We start from the raw sequence: 17,624 nt of genomic DNA, 5'->3' as shown, positions 1-17,624 counted from the left end.
CTCTCCCAGCCCCATCCCTTGATCTGTATTCCTGCCACATTCCTCCTGCCAGCACCAGGACTTAACCTATAAGCTGAAACCCCCTCTGGTTCGGTGTGCAAGGTTCTCTCTCAGGTGGATCTGAAGTTTCCCAAGATGGTTTGCCACCTGGGCACTGGGAGCAGAGGGTTTTCTAGCATGCAGGTACAAGAGCAATTTCAGATAAAACGATGTCTTCTTTTTTTTGAATTCCTATTTTCTCCCCTCTTCTTTTTTTTATTAGGAAAAAGTGTTTGTTTTTTCCCGCCTCTCCCATATGCAGGCATGAGGGCGTTAAGCAGGGATGTGAGACATGCAGGTCCAATTCCTCCCTAAACCCTGGAGGTTTCTATCAGCTCCTGTCAAAATTATATCCAAGTGCAACAGGCATGGGAAAAATTAAAAAAAAAAAAAAGAAAATATAAGAAAATGGAAATTCAGTAGGTGAGAAAGCGACACACAAATATGCAGATTCCCAGGACACAGTAACCGGAAAAAGTCTGAAGCAGCTGCAGTAGCCAGATATACTCTCATCATGGAGGTGAATTCCCTCAGATCCCTTTAATTTGCCTGGGAAACCTTGGACCTACCCTGCACAGCACCTGGCCTCAGCTACCTGGGTCCTGGATGGGACGGGTTGAAGTGTCATGGTTAAAAAGAGCAATGGAGTGAATCCAGGCATAGTCTGCAACAAGAACATGAGTATCTCAGAAGGAAGAATTAAAGCTCCTCTTCTTCTGGTCCACGCTTTCAAAGGTTTCTTAAAACTTTGTGACTAATTCTTAACTGGTGTAAATCACGTGGCTCTACGTAAGCCAAGAAATCGGCAACTATAATTTAGGATACTGAACCAGTTCTAATGAGAAAAGTATCATCTGTTCATTCAGTTCCATAAAAACAGTCATATGAATCCCCCAAATGATCTATTTTCACATTTTTTCAATAGTTTTTGATTGCAGTGGGCAAGAAGCTGGGTTATTTTTACTGCCAAGAACGAAGAAATTTCAACTTTTTAAAATATTTTTGAAACCAGATGCCTCAGTAGAAATTTTTAATCCATTAACAAAAAAAACCCCTTATTTCTTAAAAAAAATAAATATTTTGCATGGAATACATACCGGATGTAACAAATATTTGAGGCTCTGCATAAGGACCACATGCTCCCGGCTTAGCCCGCAGGCAGGACATGGAGCACTGCAGGGATGGACACGGTTCACCCTCAGCTTGCTCAGGCAGCGACCCTGGGGAGCACTGGAGATGGATAACGAATATTGGGAGAGTCTATCCCAGTGGGAGCGAGGAAAATCCAAAGGACTTGACTGCATTGAGATATATGCACCAGCTGTCACATCTGTAATCTCCCTTGACATGTTTTATTGCCCTGACATTTGGAAGGTTATTTGCTGAGAACCTGCAGGGAAGACAAAAAAATGACACAGTATCAGAGCTCTGTAGCCCTTTGCTTTGAACCCTTCCTGGAGTCTTTCAAAGGGATTTGCTTCCTACGGACACAGCCACGCGAGACAAACGTTTTGGATGTGAAAAGATAAAGGAACCAAATATCTCTAAAGAATCACAGAATGGTTTGGTTTGGAAGGGACCTTAAAGATCATCTAGTTCCAACCCCCCTGCCATGGGCAGGGACACCTTCCACTAGACCTGGTTGCTCCAAGCCTCATCCAGCCTGGCCTTGGACACTCCCAGGGATGGGGCATCCACAGCTTCTCTGGGCAACCTGTCCCAGTGCTCCCCACCCTCTCCGGGAAGAATTCCTTCCTGATGTCCAATCTAAACCTCCCCACTTTGAATTTAAACCCGTTACCCCTTGTCCTGTCAAGGGGAAGGCTCACGTCTCTGTGTCAAAACACTGACAGAACCGACCAGCTCCGAGCGCAATTACTTAGCAATCAGCAAAGTCATTAAATTTGCTCTCTGTGTGTGCACGCACCCGGCAGGAGAGCGGAGGGAGGCAGGGGCAGCTCGCCTTGAACTAAGCTGAGCAATTCAAATTTTCATTAACGAGAGGTATCGCTGAAGGAGGTCAGAACTACGGGCTAATCACGCAGACAGCAGTCTCCTTTTATTGGCTTCAGAGCACAACTTCACTTCTCAGTAGCTTGCAATTAGAAGAAATAATTACCGTCACCGCTGAACCTGCAAAATGTAAATACAGAGCAAGAGCACGGGGGTGCTTACGGTGTTCTGTAGCTGTGTCCTTCCCCTGTACGAGCCATCTGACAGGGTGAGGATGGAGGTTACACACAGCCTCTTGCAAAAGACAGGCTTCAAGGAGGTGTTTTATGAGGTTTTTCCATGGCTTGGACCCTCTGAGAAGCTTCCAGGTGCACTTTCCCGTTGCGCTCTCTGTTCCCTGGCTGCAGGGGCGTGCGCGTGGGTGTACAACAGGGCTGACTAGTAGCAGTGGGGCTGCTAACCTGAGAAATTCTTCCTCTGGCTCAGTCATTCACCAGAGCCTGAAGAAAAACTGCTAGAAGTCACTAGGGAATCCCTGGATAATGCAAATAACAGCACAAGCAGAGAGCTGCAAGTACTACAGCTTCCTCTTGCAGGATGTCCACCACCCACCTGCCCTGGGGTGCTAAATGCTGCTCAAACCCTTCCACCTGCCCTCTCCCCCTCACTGACAGCTTCTGTCTTGCAGAACCATTAATTAATAAGATTCCCATCACTGACATGGCATTTAAAGGGGCATGATCACGTAATATCTGTTTTCAATCACAAATTTGGGAAGAATAAGGCTTTACATACCTAGAGACCCCAGGAGGAATGGATTGGTGATGATGATGTTCCCTTAAATAGCAGCAGATGTCAAGACCTGGAGGAACCATTTTTCTTTCAAAGAAGGAAGCAGTGACCAGAAAGAGACACCTTCATGGAGCAAAACCTGCCTTTTCTCCCATCGCACTGGCTCCGCTGAGCCAACACAAGGGATGGTCTCAGGACATCACCCCCCATCGCCGAGCAAACCTGAGCTGGTCACGACAGCTGCCATGCAGGATGTCCCCAGCTGTGCAGCCACTGGAAGCACCATGGAAGCTCCTGGAGCACCGTGACCCTCATTTCAGCTGAGCATTTTTGCTCCAAGACACCTTCAGCCGGGATACAGCCCAAACTGCCTTGTCTGGGTCTTACCATTGCACACATGGGCATTTCCCCTGGCATTAACACAGATTTTCAGCTCAAGCTAAAGACTTCAGTGGAGAAAAGCCTTCACAGAAATGAAATACTGTGGTTCCCCAGCACAACAGAGAGATTTTTAGGGGCACCTCAGTAGAAAGTCAATGCTTAAAATCTTAGAGCCATTGGGCACTTATTTCCCAGTGCCATGGGCCTGGCTCATGTTCACCCCAGGGTGTAAATCAGGTTGCAGTGCCGTCCCCTTTGCAGGGCCAGAGCTGTGGGTTCCTTGCAGGCTGCTTCAGGTATTTTCTCCAGGGCATCAGTGCCTGCTCCTGGAGCTCAGGACACAGCCCAGGCTCTGCCTGCAGCTGCCTTCACTGCTGCACAGCCCTGTCCTGGGGCACCTACCTGGTCCCAAGTGATTTCAAACTCACTGTTAGCAGGAATAGGGTACAGTTCTTCCCCCACCCATCACAGTACTAGAATCAAAATGCTTTTTGTTTTACTGGAGCTTAATTTTCAGTCTATGACTCCAAACATACCCTTCTGGGGTTGGATTTTGAACCCAATTCCATATTGGAAACCACTAATTTTCTCAGTACCATTTTCAGTGTGGTAAACTCTGCTTTTAAAAGACTTGGGCACAGGAAAACTGCTTATTTCCATTATTTTTAATTAAAAAAAAAAATTCTAGCATAATGCAACAGATTTCATCCCTAGGGTCTCTCAACCCCAGATCTAGTTTCAACTCAAGTACAACCCTACAACTTGACCCTCTATTCAGCCTCAAACCCCAAACCTTTTCCACGGGCTCTGGGTGGAAAGTTACTGACCCTGTAACTGAGCCAATTTTCAAAAACACAAATAACTCGCCTGATGAAATTTTTGTAGGAGAAAAAAACCCCCATGCGCGCACACACACACACGCACGCACACACGCCGTATATACCAGAAGGGATTAAATCCTCATGTTGCAAGAATTTAATTTTAAAAAGCTAAGACATTGTAGGAATGCAAAAATATCACCTCAGCCTGGTAACCTTTGGCTTAGGCGTGCACTTCCACAGCTAACAAACGGGAATGTTTCCTTTCCAGCGCTGGGAGGACCGGTGCCACTCAGTAATGCCGGGCTTCAGCCCAGTTAGAAAAGGAAACCAGCAACCCTTTACTAGTGGGGCCTCTGCGGGCTCCCGCAGTCAGCCTCTCATCCCACGGGCTTGCTAGAATTCCCACTTCCTACACCACGCTCAGAGTGCCCCATTTCCAAAGGCGCTGCTAAGGAGGACCAACGAAGGGTCTTTGCCAAACAACACTACACATTTTCCCGCTGAAAATCCAGATTATTAGTTTTATTTTGTTCTAAGGCTGTAATGCATGATTTGCATCCACATGCTGAGCTCCAGGGCGTTAAAATAAGAACCGCACCCGCTGCTGTCATCTCAGCGGTGTGAATGCCGTTGGGAAGAACGAACCGGTGTCTCCAGACAAGTCCACTCAAACCGGAGAGAAACGGTCCTCGGGAATATTCGGTACCTGCACAGGGGCAGGAATAAGTTCATTTCACACCAAGGTTAAGCGTTTAATAGGACCCTGTGTATTAGCAGAATTCCTGGCACGTCCGAGCCTCGTTTAAAAGGTGGACGGGAAATATTCTGCCTTTTGGTCTGATCTCAAGTTAATCATGACAACCAAGGGACTGACCTACAGGAAACAATCCTCTAGGTACTGACGTTACCCAAATAAAGCTAGCAGTTTCTGTAGTTTATTGGCTGTGTTTTTCCCCCCAGCAGGCTTAATTTATGGTAATTACTAGGAACTATGGATTAAATTAATAAAAAGGAAATTATTAAGGTTTCCTGACCCAGAGGCCAAAGGTAAGTAAAGAGAAGCAAACTGTTCTAGATGGGAACACTTCTCTGCTGCTTTCAGGGCCAGTGGAGAAGGTCTTTCAGCACAGCAAGAGAGAGGGTAGGATTTTGGGAAGGAGCTGTCTCAACCTGGATGCCGTGACGACTGTCCCATCCACCAGCCTGGGGAGCCCTGAACAACCAGGGCACAGCTGTTCCCTGGCAGAGTAGTGGGCTGCTGCTTCTCCTTGTCGGAGCTATGTCCAGCATACGCAGAGTCATACGCTTCACGTTAGCAAAGAAATAGAGATCTCTGTCAGACGGGAAGAGACTATAAAAATAATACAGTGCAGAAATCCAGCTTAATTCAAACTCCACCAAAGTCCAGAGTCCTGTTCTAAATCCAGCTCTGCCAGCTGATCAGAAGAAGTAATTCTCTCCTGCCTGGGTTGGAGCATATTTATTACTGCTTATAATTCTTACATACATCTCATACTTTAAATTAGCATTTTGAATGCTTTGATGCTGTTGCAAAGTCAGACCATTAGGATTTGCCAATCTCTGCTGGCCTGGGTGTAAGTATGAATCGTGTTCATCAAAGGCAGAGCAGGGCATACCGCTGGTGGGGGCAGAGGGAACGGTTCCTGCTCCACTTTCCCTGCAAGATCAGGGCAGAAACACAGACGCCAAGTTTTGCTGTCAGCAACCAACCTTGTGTTCATCGCCCCTCTCCTCTGCCGGGGCTCTCAGTGCGCTGTCTCAGCAACGGGCACGTTCAGCTTCGTTAGCTCAGTTATCTGTTCCCCGTCCAGCGTAAAGTCTATCAATGGCACGACCTGAAATTCATCTGGTGCCCTGCAGCCAACTCTGGGCTCTGCAGACAGTCTCATCCCAACGTGCCCCACGCCCTACAAAGAAGTTTCACAATTTTTAATACCCCATATAGCTATCCTAGACCAAAAAAAGAAGAAAAAAGAAAAAAAAAAAAAGCCTGGGTAGGCTTTTGATGAGAGGTTCAAAAGAATATCTGAAATCACCTCCCTCCTTATAGAGCACACACCTGAACTTGTATTTCAATACACCTGAAGTTGTGTTTAAGAAAGAACTGCTACAAGCTTGGATCCTGAGAAAGGCAGCGAGAAATCCCTGCAAGCAGCTCCGGCAGGGCAGGCACGAAGAAGCGTAACCAACATTTACAGTGGCCAATTGTTATAGTGAAAACAAGCCCGGCAGATTGTATGTCACTGGGGAGGGATATCAGCGTCTGATCTAGGTAAGGACGGGACACGGGGGTACCTGGAGCCTTGTCAAACTCAATGCTTTTATGTAGTAGGTTGAATAACAGAACAATGTTTACATTTCCCCGTGTGCCCTAAAGTAGTTTGGAAGCTGGACACCTGAAAAGCATGAATAATTTTTAAAGCAGCACCAGTGTTGGCTTTTGATCACCAAAGACTTGACTGTTCCTTACCAGCACTGAAACAAATGAAAAAGTAAACTAAACACCCCAAAACAACCCCAAGTTACTGCTGCTTCTGAACCTGGACATCCAGTAAAGAGCATATAAATGATGGAAAATTCAGGAGTGGGTACATCAGCCATGCGGCACAGTGACTATAGCGACTTGAAATGCAACTGTTCTGCTGAGAACCTGATGAATTCCAGGCAAGAAGGCGTTTTTTTCTGGTTTCTTCCATATTAACACATTGAAACTTAATAGTGAACGTACTCTAAACATACAAACAAAACAATATCCACAGCTAATGGCAAAAGCCATAAATTGAAGTATGTAGGGAACAACCATCCTGCGTGCATGGGAGAGCAGACGTCGTTACAGGAAGCTGTATAACAAATGCACCAGAAATACTGGGTGGAGGTAGTAAGACCTTTAGGGTTTTAATCAAGAGGATGAGAGGTCACGACTGGATTTGTTCCTCAGTGCAGTGAAAGATGGGATGAATTGTCTGATACCTCCATCATTTCTCCTTACTGCTGCCCTCTGTACGAAGCATGCCACCTTCTTCCATAGTTTTAAGATGCTCCTAAGCTCTCAGCTAGGGCTGATCCTCACAAAGCAGACACCTAGGATGCACACAGCCTTGTGTCAAGAGCACAGCGCTGGGTCACATCAGTCCCTACAAAACTGCCACACTAAAACCAAAGAGAGCTACACACAGGCAGACAAAAACCCACCTAAACTATGAGGTTTCCCTAAGTAGAACTCATGGAGCTAAGGGCACAAAGGAGAATTTTTCCCTCTAGGAGCTGATGTCATATTTATGTGTCCACTGCAGTCACTGGAGACGTCACAGCCCTGAATTAGCCCACCACACCTTCAAGGTGAGCTCTCCACGTGCTGCATGGAGACAGCCTCGCAGCTTATCTGATACAATCCAACACTATCTCCTCCAGCCTTGGTCACCACACAGCTCCTTCTGTTGCTCACCCTGACGACCAACACAGTGCTTGCTGCCCAGGGTGGTGACAAATGCTGTCATGTGGATGCTTCAGGTGCCCCAACAGATATCGAACCGCCATAATTTTCCATCATTGTCAAATCGGGGTGATCACTTCATGGTGTAGAACTCCATTTTACTATTGCCGGTCTGGACCCTCACACGCTTCAGAAGCCAAATTGGTAGTTTCAAGAATCAGCTTCATCAGGCTCTTCTAAACTCACGTGCTCTCCAGAACAGTGAGTCCTAATCCGGCTTGAGTTAGACCATTTCATCTCCTCCCAGGCTCAAATGATTGTCAGTCCATCAAACGCTTCTTTGAAAACTGATTTCTTGCAGATGACCACAACTGCTATAAAACAGTATTTAAAAACATTTTAATATTTGAGAAGAACTTTCCTTTCCTCTTATATCAACCACATGTTTGAGAAAGGGCCTGGGGTTTACCACTTCTTGGTGAGAAAAATAGCAAAAAAGAGAAAGGGTAATGGGGTGATAATGACTGGGAATGTATGGGTTCAATTTGGGACCTGTTTAAACACAGGAAGACAATTAGCGACTTCGCGGTATATGCAAACACAGAGAAATGTTTGTGGCTCAAGTGTGTATTTGAATATACAAAAACGTTTTGCGGCAAACTATTTTTCTTTTAGTGCAGACAAACTCTGACCAAGTTGCCAGCTGCCGAAGCCGTGGTACCCACCTCAGTCCAAGCAGATGGGCTGTGTCTGCTTGGGAATTTCTCAGGAAACTTCTGATTTTGGCATTGTTGCTGTATGACGGCAATAGTTTGCAACTGCCGCGCTGACCCCCATCGCATTGCAGACCACAGCCAGGAACAAAACTCACTCCTCCCTCTGACTGAGTCCTAGGTGACTTATTAACCCAGCACTAATTAGCAAGAGGGCCAACATGAGTCTACCCTGCAACCAGAAGCTTCGTTATGATGGGATAATTTTAATTGTTGGACTAGATGATGCATTTGGACACCATTGTAGGCCCTTTCCAACTGAAAATATACCATTCCATTCCATCCTACTCTACCCTACTGAAAGAAACTGTAGAGGAACCAGGTCTGGTCCCACTCGACTCAGATTAATGGTATCTCGTTGTCCTTGGAAAGCTCAGGGGTTTCTGCTGGTTTTACAATGCTGCATTTTAAGGAGTTTGGTGACCGATGACAACACTTAAACCTCAGGTGGAGTCACTGCCAGACCCCCATGAATCAGATTATTTTGATCAACAGTTTGTCGTTTGCTCCACTGGAGGCAGGGAAGTCAGGCTGAATTTTACTATTAAAAACGATAAAATGTTTTACAATATAAAATTGCCTGAGAGAGAATTGTGACTACAGGGATGCCAATTTGGGATCCCTTACAAGAAGGCTCATTTTAAATGGGATTCACTTGGAGTAGGGCCTCACGAAAGACTGAACTTGTAAATCTCCCACATGGAACCTGAGGCACATTAAAATACAATTTTTTAAAAAAATCAATGTCTGAAGAGCACATAAAGATGTAGAAGACACACACAGAGCTGCTACACAAGATTCTGATGGCTTTCATGACCATTCCTAGATTCACTTGTTCTTTTTCTCCTTAACGTGTCCCATCTTTCAAAAAAAAATGAAAGATGCAGAGCAGGAAACGGGCCAAGCACGAGAGCACAGTGGGGCTTATAAAAACATTCTTCCCTATTAAGCAACTGGGCTGATTTTCACTGTATAAAAGATGAAGTAGGTTGAACAAAATGCTTACCTATACATCTCCATTTCTGATAGAAACCCTAGATTGCCTTTGTCACTTTAGCACATGAGCATGAGGCCAAATGAAACACATGTTTACAACTATAATGAGGATTAGCTTTGCACTAAAAAAGTTGAACTACAGTCAAAATTAGATGGTGACATGGGTATTTGCCAACAGCATTAAATGAGAAATAACGGAGTATGAGGTTTCTGGAATGAATAGAAAACGTATTGTTTAGAGACCTTTTTGGCTAAGTATCAACATATGCCAATACTTAAGACTTCTTGCTCTTATTTACTTACCCTGACAATAAAACAATTGTTGTTTTGTGCCAACAGCCTGACAGACTGGTCCTGTACCTTAAGAAATACAGATTGGGTATTATTTCTCTCGTATCAGCTTCAACCTACTTTTCCAAAAAAAGAGATGCAAAGTAATTGAGTCCAGAGGAAAGGAAATAAATGAAGGAGGTAATCGATTCTAATAACATACAGCATCAACACACATCAAGAAAATACATAATACAGAGGGGAAAAAAAAAGTGCTTTCCCATCTCCGAAGACCAGGCAGCGTTTGTAGCTTCATCCAGCCCTGGGCAGAGGTTATCGGTGAAGCCTCAACAACAGCAATGATTGATCTTCCCCCAGCGCCCTCCGTCAGCGTGAGCCCAGAGCGGTGAGGTAACCACCATCGTTCCCATTACAAAAATAAGCAAACCGATGAATTAAAAACCTTGGAAACGTTCTCAAAATCAGACAACTTGACATGTATTTGCAGTTGAAATGCTCAGCCTCTTTCCTGGTCTCACCGCTTCTCTCCGCAGTATCGCCCGCTGCCAGGCCACCCTTGTGTTCAAAATGAACTCACTCCTTGCAGTATTTCACACCTAGGAGCGTGCCTCTGTCCCCATGCCATAATGTTCCAGCTGGAATAGATACAGACCCAAGCCAGAGCTCGCTCAATTTTTAAAACAGATATTGCTAGTAAAGACATCAGGAAAGCCTTCACATTTTGGAATGATTTTCCCCAGCCCTCTTTACTACACCCAGTTCCAGACAGACTTGCTCAGCTGGTCTTCAGGTGGCCTTTGCAGGGGTGTGACATGATGTGGGGCTGGATGGTGGGTGACTTTGAACATAGCATAGGGGAATCCTGCTATTTACACTGGAAAAGGGTTCAGATTTGTTAACAGGACGGGGAAAATGGACAAAACTCAAGAGTTGTGTTGTGTCCAGTCAAGTGCTCTGAAAAACTGCTTGTTATTGAAAGAAAAAAAAAATTACGTATTTCTCTAAGTCGCAGAGATGGAGTAAAGCTTCACTCATTCATGTTTTCAGTCAAACCACCAGCAATGGGTCCTGTGGGAATGCATGTAGAAAAAGCATCGTTAATTATTAGTTAACCTCATCTTAAGATCGGTTTGCAAACTCTCTGGTGGAACATTTCTGGCAGAAAACACTTTGTCAATGATCAAAGCGCTCCATGAAAATGTCAATATGGACAATGGTCCAAGGGAAGACAGGCAGGGTCCCAGTAGAGCTCAGCCTGCCACACCAACCTGAGTCCATCTTGTAGACAGTCCTATGGGGAGGATAGGAAGCAAAGAGCCTGTGAGCCCCAGCCCAAAGCTCCTGACTTATTGTGGAGTACCTGGCCCTGGCCAGAATGGGAAAACAAACTATGGGTCTCATACAAGGAGCACGTAGGACCTTCCCGCTCCATGGAAGATAACGTCAGCACTACATACCCTGCAAATCAAATCATCACAACACCTGTAGGTCCTGGATCTTTGTGGTCAACCCTCCTGTTGATCTCATGAACTGAGGAAACCCTGTTTGATGTCAGGAGGATCAACGCTGTAACTTGCAACACCTGGATCCTGAAGGCAGGGAGGATATATGAGGTCCTGAAGCAATATCTCGGAGCCTTGCCAGTTACCTCATCTGTATTTAGATTGTGGTCTCATAGCCCAGTTCACTGTCCTCTGAAAGGGGATGATCTCACACCAGCAGCCTCCCACTTCCCTCTCAGAAGACACGGCAAGGCAGAAAATAGGGCTTTGTCTCTATTTGATCACTTAAAACAACAGAAAAGATGAAAAGTTCATGTTCTGTCACAAAACCACCCAAGGACACTTCCAGTGAAATCTATGTAAGATACAAGTAATCGTCAATCAAATATTTGAGATTAAGGAAAGATTTATCTCTAAGAATATGTAGCTAAAGCAAAATATAGCCTAGAGCTGTAAAGAGAGATGTCACGTGTGGGTATCATCGTGTTAGTACACGGTTGGTTGCCTACAGGAGCCTACAGCTTTAGGGCGACAGGCTAAAACCTCATGTGAGGAGTCAGTCCCATACCCCAAAAGTCTGTGCCAATAATGAGGAGAAATAAAGTATTTTCAGCATTTTACAGACTGTGGGAGCTGTGACACTGGAAGTGCTATGCAATTAGTGCCATTCAGCCAGATTCTCCTAAACTGAATCCAGTAGTCACAAGGGCACTCATGCTCCACTCATCACATCGCTCTCTCTCCATGACCGTGGAGACACGACCAGGATTCCGAGAGGAGCCCCTGCGCAGCCTCCCACTCATTGACCCCACGGCACACGTCGTCCTCCCGTCCCTTTAGGACCAAGCCACCGTGCTTGGCCCGGGCACCTTCTGATGCACAAAACCTGTTAGTAAGGAGAGGGCAAATGCAGAAACCCAGCCCCGGGCTGCCGGGGGGACCTCTGCACAGGGGGCCTGGGCACACCCCCCAGCCCAGCTCGTCAGTGCCCGTGGCAGGCAGAAGCAGCAGCAGAAGAGAACGTGGCTTTGGGGTGGTGACTTGCTAAGAGGATGACTCAACTTCAGAGATCCTGGTAGCCAGGTACAGACCCTTATCACCTGTATAACGCAGTACCTACAGTACCCACACAGGAATATGATGTGTCTATAGGGCTTCTATATGTTCACCTCCTCCCTGACGTGAGCTTCGCTTCTATCCCTTAAAAATAAATAAAGATATTGAGCGCTTACCACCTGCGCTCTGGACTACCATCTTGCCAATGTTTTTGCTCTGGGAACATGAAGCAACATATGTTAGCATTAACTTTTCTGCCTTTTTATATAGCTATAAACAGATCCATTGACTCCCCCCGCCCCCTTTTTAATTTTGCAAAAATAAATGCTTTCCTGGACAGTCAGAGCTCATTACTGAGACAGTGCACAGCTCCCCTTCGCCTGCCCACAAGAGCCAGAGCGAGGAAGCTCACATGGCACACAGACCACCCATCTTTGATTCTAGCGGGCAGGGAAAAATAATCTCCCATATTCCATATTTTTTTGAGACTCTTAAGATCATTTTTCTTAGGAGGATTTTTTTTTAATGCATCTTCCGTATCATAAAAGCTGTTTATTGTTATTTCTCTGAACCATTTTTATTAGAGAGGTCTTTTTACTGAGTTTCATATGAAAGATTCTAACAAAGGCAAATAAAATTATGTCTATAACTAAGTGCATACTGCTACAAGCTCACGTCCCTCCCCACGCCAAGAAGAGGCTTTGCGTAGTAAAGATAGTATAATAGAGTCAGGGTTTTCAGAAAGGCTTAATACTCACAGTCAGGGCCAGGTCCGTGCAGGAGCTCAGTTTCCACTCAGGCACCATTAGTAGATGACTTCAACCAAAGTAAACGTGATGTCACTCTCCTCTTCGGCTAGATCCGACCAGGCACAGCCTGTGGTCAGCATCGCTTACCCAGGAGCTTTCATTCCCTGTGCCGTGCATGAAGGAAACTGCTCCTCAGCATAAAACCAGGGACGGGATATTTGTGTTCAGACACGGTGGTCATCAGCACTGTGAAGCACAAGGACATTTCAGCTTGTGTAACGCACAGTTAAACGAGAGGGGGGTTTGGGTGAAGAAACACAGTGCCCGGAGAGGCCAACCGAAGTGACCACAGCTCCGCAGCATCTCATTCCAGCAGCCGTGGATTAACGTACAGGTGGTCCCTGGGGAACTGCACGCAGTGTTGGCACCCTGCATGTCCAGGCACAACTGTGAAAGTACCGGGGACAGGCAACAAAAGGGGTCACTCAGGGTAAAGGGTTTTTGGTTGTGGGTCAGGCTTTTCCTGGGGGGATGTTGTTGGTCTTTTTTACTTCTTCAAAATCTTCATGAAGGTGGAAAACACTCAGCTACAATAGCGAAAGGAAGGCAGAGCGCTGCTCACACCAAGACCCCTCCCAGGTAGGAACCAGCCCTGGGAGACTCGACCCTAGAAGAAGCTACTCTGTCCTCCAAAAGCTGCTCTCCTCCCACTCACTTGCATCCTCCACTTGGCTTTCGCCTTGGCAGCCTCCAGAAGACCCCAACTAATCTCGTTTCATTTACATTGGGTCAGAGCACAAGCTTCCCAAAAACGTAATTGCCTGGAAAACCCACTATTCCTGCAGCTGGGTCTCCAGGAGGGGTTTTCACACACCCTCTGGTTTTGTAGCAGGGGACGAGGACATGGGACCGGAGGAGGCAGTTACACAGCATCTCTTCCTACTCAATTAACTCAGTGAGCCCGGAGGAAAGCTCACCATCTGCACAGCCCGTGAGTCACCTCGGGACTCAGGCAGTTTACTGTATATATTAGTCAACAGAAACAAACAACACAAATCCCCAGACATTAAAAGCTTTTTAAATTTTTTGGTTTTTTCCTCCCTCCCCAAAAATTTGGCTACATATCTCTAATTATAATTTTCTGGAGATTTAAAAATATTTAATTGTGGTTTCTATAAACATGAAGATAAATTACTACATCTAAATGTTGGTTCTCAACAGTAACTAATGCCTCTCAGGGGGCTGCTTTTGTTTTACTAAGACAGAAAAAATAAGTTGTAAAAGATTTTCTTTGTCCCTCTCGCTCACCATGGAGGGGAGTGGGGTTTGAAAAGATTTCTTGTAATCGCCACCGAATGCTTTCTAGCTGATGACTTTAGACAGCATTATTAAGTAAACCAAAGGGGAAGATTGATTTCCAAGATGATACATTGTAAAGTCATGAGAAATTAAAGCTTAAGCTTTTTTTTTTTTCAGAAAATGAAGAGGCAGTAATTGCGATGAAGACACTAAGACAGACACTGTACCACCCACCAGTTCCCCTTTTCCAGCTTCCAAGCTGACTGGCAGACAGAGCCGTAATGGGAAAAGTTTAAAAGTCTGGGGGCTTGGGTCTGGATGAGCAACACAACGTGTGTGAGCATCCCCGAGGCATATCCGGACTGTACGAGCTTCCTGGATCTAACTCTTGGGCTGCAAGGCTTACAAGGATGTGCCGAGGTATCACATATTCACAGCTTCTCTTTGGGTTAAAAAAACGCCCCAAGAGCATCACCTGTTTCAATATTGCCCTGTAACGGCTACGGAATATCAGTCTGCAGGCACGGATGAGTGAGAAAATGGGAAGCGATAAGGAAGACAGCCCTGACCAAACCTTCCCTGAACCGAAGCAGCAGCGTAAGGTTGTACCAACTGCAGTTACATCTTACAGAGTTTGACCTCTCCATGTTAAAAAAAGTCCCTAAAAAGGGGGAATCAGGAACTGAGGCTGCTACCAGGAACTGAAAACATTGTGATGGTGTTGCCACAGCTGCAACACTGCTGCCAATCCTGTGACTCCTCCGACACAACCGTCGGAGGGGATTGTTTCTGTGCCACGCGTGGTGTGCAGCCAGTCTCCTCGGGCCATGCCACGGGTGGGAGCCCAGCTGAACTGCGTGTGCACCTCCCTGCCCCTCTTGGTGCACAGCATCCCTCTGCCCTGCCAGCACAGCTCTGCGCATGGCCATGCTCTGAACCAGCCTGAGGGACTGATCTCCCTTCAAAATAACCCCACAAACCATCCCAGTTTATGAGGATCTTTCCAGGGATTTTGCTTTTTAACACCAGATGAGTTCCCTGGTTGTGGCACAACTGAAGAATGGAGGCTGCAGCTTGGGAGCAGGAGCAGACAGAGAGAGGAGGTGGAGAAACTGCCACCAAAGTGGACATGAAATACCCAGGCAGGACAGAGAGGGACCTGGAGAAGGAGCCCTATGCAAGAGAGAGCACCCTGGGGTCTTTAGACGGGGATTTCCATCAAACCCGAAGCTTCATGAGCAGGGAAGGCACAGACCCTCTGGGCGAGCAAGTTCTGCCACGTTAGGGCACGGAGGCTGCTCGACCATGGACTCCCATCCACGGACCACTAATGCTGTCACTTCCTCCCGCTTTTTTGTAAAGTGGTGATGTTTTGCATTGGTTCTTATGCAAAGCTTAGCTGTCTTGTAATGAGTTTGCCTGTCCCAAAGAAACCACAGCCCTTGCTGGGACATAAAAACATACATGGAGAGGCAAAGATTGGTGACAGAGCTGAAAGTTGCCCAATTACAAGCTGCAGCCCCAAGCTACCCTGACTCTTCCACCAGCCCATGGTGTGCTGAGCATTCTCCAGAGACAAGGAGACGGAGTTCCCACCCAAAACAGCTTCCAGGCTCCGGCTGGGCAGAACACAAGGAAGGAACAAACCATGTATACAGCTATATTAACCGTACGTTCATCGACACATACTAATAATAGATCCCGGAAACTGCTCCCAGGTTACTCATCCTGTATGTCCAGCCAGTCCTCATGGTTTCCATAGGCATAGGGGAGAGGTGGGTGTCTTTCTTGGTTTCATAACAGTACTGCACGCCGATGTGTAATAAATAAAGCTGAAATGGAAATAATCCAACCCATTCCTCTTTGAGCAGAGTTCAAGGAAAATATTGCAGCTAGAGACTATAAGCAGACCCAGTAAATTAGTTTCCCTCGCCTCATTCTCCTTTTGTTATTAGGGTGTGACTAAGACTTTGCAGCATCAACTTTAGGTCTTAATTAGAGATTCTTGCTGCGAGCTCAAGGGGTATTTTAAAATCACGTTAAAAATACCATAGAAAGTTGCAGCATGCATGCAGACACGATGCAAACCCGTGAATTGGGCTGGCTGAAACGTAGTCATGGACCTGGGATTTTTCCTTTATCTTAAGCTTCAGATTCCTCTGTATTATCTCCTGTATATTATCTTCCCGTGCGAAGGCAGAGGGACTTTAATAGGCCGCTTCCAGCTGTCCTCAAATATTTATATCCAAAGGACTGCTTGACTTTCTGGAGTCATAAATGGAGAAAAGTGGGGCTGTATTATAAGGAAAAGCTTATTGCCCAGGCTACTGCTTAAGACATTATTGTCTGACCGTGCTTTCTACCCAGTGCTCGCTTCAGACGACTGAACTTGACCTATCCGCCCATCATAAATTAAATTCTTTGATCTCGTCTGTAACAACACAGAGCCCTAATAACAATAGATCAAACCACGGCAGGGACAATATGCTTATTCTTTACCAACTAACTTTTAATTAGTAAACAGCGCAGGGGAAGAATCCACCTTTGCTGAACAAAAAGGGAAAGAAAAAGCATTTAGTACTTGAAAGCAATCGCTGATAAAGAGCAGAGGCATCTTTCAGAGCTCTACATCCTTGTTCTGTTCATCTGAAAAACCACATCATCCCCAAGCCATTAAAACCAGGATGAATTTCACATTGTAAGAAATTGCCGTGAAAGCAAACATCAAAAGGAGCTGGGGAGGAGGAAACAGGTCAGGTGGGAGAGAAATAGCACGATGCCTTTTATCGACTCTCCATACAGACACATCTCGCCGATTATCTGCCTGGATCCTCGTTTGGGCTGCGCTGGTCCCTGTGGTTAGTACAGCAAGCCCGGCTGCAGCTGAGTCAGGCTCCCATACCTCGCAGGGGTGTTCAGTGTTTGCAAAGCAGCTGGGAAAAACCGCACGGCTCTCATCGAACTGTTTATTTTCTGCGTGCGCAGGGTGGATTTGTTATTGCAGAGATCTGCAGGGGTTCCCCTTGACACTAAATAGCTTCAGCTGGCTCGTATTCCAGGTGAGTTTATCCGCTGCTTTGCAGCGCGGCTTCTTCCAGGGAAGGAGAAGTACTTTAAATGAAGTTTTCCTTGCCAGGGATGTGCGTCTTGGGTCACTTTATGCCAACACAGCAGCATACCTTCACCACGAGGTGCAAAAAGCATCACTGGGAAAGTGGAACATTAAGAGATGTAGATGGTGTGCTCGCGTCAGGCTCGTTTCGTTAGGAAAGCAGGCTAAACCCCCAACGCAGCTTATTAAAACCTGCCTGACACAGGAAGAAGACAAGCCAAAACCAACCCAAACTGCTTCTGTGGCATTACCATGTCCCAGGCAAACAAACCCAGCCTGCCGCAGACCGCGAGCAGGAAGCGAGCCCGTGGCCAGAGATACTTCACTGAGCCTCTGAGCAATAATCGCCTTGAGTTTACCCTCTGCAATCGCCCGTGGTGCCAGCAACGCGCTCACCGCGGCTTCC

This window comes from Eurypyga helias, unplaced genomic scaffold, assembly GCF_000690775.1.
Source record: "Eurypyga helias isolate BGI_N326 unplaced genomic scaffold, ASM69077v1 scaffold15994, whole genome shotgun sequence".
NCBI lineage: Eukaryota > Metazoa > Chordata > Aves > Eurypygiformes > Eurypygidae > Eurypyga > Eurypyga helias.
The sequence above is the reverse complement of the archived record's forward strand: the minus strand, read 5'-3'. Positions refer to the sequence as shown.